The sequence below is a fragment of the Oryzias latipes genome, chromosome 3 (genome assembly GCF_053564925.1).
Source record: "Oryzias latipes strain Hd-rR chromosome 3, Olatipes_Hd-rR_3.1".
NCBI lineage: Eukaryota > Metazoa > Chordata > Actinopteri > Beloniformes > Adrianichthyidae > Oryzias > Oryzias latipes.
The window spans coordinates 15,517,741-15,520,287 of NC_136239.1; the positions used below are offsets into that span (position 1 = coordinate 15,517,741).

The 2,547-nt window shown below is 32.9% G+C and overlaps 1 long non-coding RNA gene across 1 annotated transcript; it reads right to left on the reverse strand.

Moving 5' to 3' along the window:
* Nucleotides 1–965: 965 nt before the first annotated feature.
* Nucleotides 966–2,191, reverse strand: LOC144991096 (uncharacterized). Its single transcript, XR_013655000.1, has 3 exons — nt 2,130–2,191; nt 1,693–1,754; nt 966–1,049 (listed from the first exon to the last, which is right to left on the reverse strand). It is a non-coding gene; the product is annotated as an uncharacterized LOC144991096 (long non-coding RNA).
* Nucleotides 2,192–2,547: the final 356 nt, after the last annotated feature.

Genomic DNA, 2,547 nt, shown 5'->3' on the forward strand with positions numbered 1-2,547 from the left:
TTAAATTGTGTTCACACCAAACCTGATTTGCCCGGTAGGGGCAGTCTCAACACTAAGGCAGTGGGGTAACGCTTTCTTTTACAGTACAGTACTTACAGTGTACTTAAGTGGTATTTACATGGTACTTATTGTGTAACTACTGGGTACTTTCAAGGTACTTACATGGTACTTTTTATGGAATTTACTGGGTACTTACAGTGTGTTTACATGGTACTTACATGGTACTTTTTGTGTCTACTCTGTACTTACATGGTACTTACTGTGTATTTATATGGTACTATTTGGTTCATACCTATGTGGTACATACTGGGTATTTATAATATTCTTACTGGGTATTTACATGTTGTGCAAAGGTGTCTTTTATGGTACTTACCACATGTAAGAACAAGGTAAGTACAAATAAAGTACCTTGACCTTTAGGTCTGCACTCGCTGCATGTTTCATGGTATTTACCATGAATTTACCACAGAAACTACCCCTTAAGTACACTGAAACTGGACTGTAAAAGAAAGTCAGCCCTATTTCCACTCAACTACTTGGTACTTTCATTACTAAATACCGGGTATGTACACTTGAATATTACTTGGTATTTACCCCTTAAGTACAATGAAACTGTACTGTAAAAGAAAGTCAGTCCTATTTCCACTCTATTACATGGTACTTTCAGTAGTAAATGCTGGGTATGTACACGTATTACCTTCCTGTCCAGTGTACATAAACACTAGGTCTTCTGACCTCACCAAATGAGACAATGCTAACTTGTTGGTAAAGGTAAAGTAACTACATTGTAAAAACATATTCTGGCCTGATTACTTCTTGTAACATGAGGCAAGTTTAAAGAGAAACAAGACAGCAGTGAAAACAACAATCTTTAATATGATACATGCCTGCAGCATACAAAGAGTCATCACAATAAAAAATTTTAAGTACAAAACAGTACAAAGGAGCATTCCAAATACACATTATTGGCCTGAGGGTCGTGCTTTTTGTCCATCAAAATTCCTTCAGCAGAGTTTGGTAACAGTGCAGGACTTCTTCAGGGGTTGTAACTGCAAGAAAAATCACAATACAAGCTCAAATGAACATAACAAGCATAAAGACTTTGATTAAATAAAAAATAGATTTGACTTATTTAATCATTTCTATAATGAGTTTGATAAATCTCTGTGAATTCTTTATCGCTTTGACTGTAATGCTTGAAATTAATCAATTATCCTCATTTAAAAACATGATAGATTATTCACAACTTTATATTTTAGTTACATAAACAAGAACAACAAAAAAGAAATCAAAGAAAAGAAAATCAAAATTGCCATAAAAAAATCTAATTTGTTTAGACAAAGAATGACAAAAGTAATGTTTTAATTGGCAATTGCTGTGTGTATTTCTTCTTTATAAATATTATTCGCACCTACAATTTGCATGAGCATGAAAAACATTGCAGTGTAAAAGAAAAGGAAAAAAAGAAATAATTAGGCAATTTCAAATTCAAAACGGTTACTCACAAAAATATATTTTAATTTTCAAACAGTTACATTCACTGTTGGGTGTTATTGTTGTCTCTATCATATTTGAAAATAAACAAGTAAATAAAAATAAAATAAAAAACGGCAAAAGAAAAGAAAATGGGGAAAATGCAGTTAAACTCTTCATTAATGTAAATAATATGTCCACTTGGTGGATTTAACTTACTTTAGCTTACTCTCCTGTGGCTTCACGGATTCGTCTGGGATGTCTTCTTCACCATAGCTGATCTAAAGCGGTAAAAAGACGGAAGTACGTCATCATTATTTTAAATAAACGCCTTTCTTTGATTTTCCCAGAAAGACGTGCGTTCAAACGAACACAGAACCACAGACTTTATTACTTAGGCTATGTGCTTGTTTTACAGGTGCCCCTCTCCTGGTAAGTAACAACAATGTTTGTAGATTTTCATTACAAACTTTGAAAATGTATACATGAAATAACTGAATTATTGCAGTAAAGTAGCAGACGTGCTCTTACGTCACGTTTCAAACACAGAGATACCGGCTTGAAATCACGAGGTTAGCTTTTTTATAAAGTTTGATCAGTTTAAATATTTACATGTAATTTATCCAATGTTTAAAAAAACAAAAACACTGGCTTACCTGCCAGATGAAGAGAAATTCAAACTGTTGCGCGCGCCTCGAGGCTCTCCGGATTAATGCACGTTCACTTTGGGGGTAGTTGTGCTGCATTCAAGTGCGCTGGGAATTTGCAACTTTACTCGCCCCGACCTACTTAACAAAAACACACAATCGGTTAGCCTTGTTGTTTTACATATTTTCCTGACATTATATATTAAAACATGTTCATGTTTAGAACAATATTTAAAAAAAAAGTTAAGTTTTGAATAATTTATTATCATGTTTTTAAATGAGGATAATTGATTAATTTCAAGCATTACAGTCAAAGCGATAAAGAATTCACAGAGATTTATCAAACTCATTATAGAAATGATTAAATAAGTAAAATGTATTTTTTATTTAATCAAAGTCTTTATGCTTTTTATGTTCATTTGAGCTT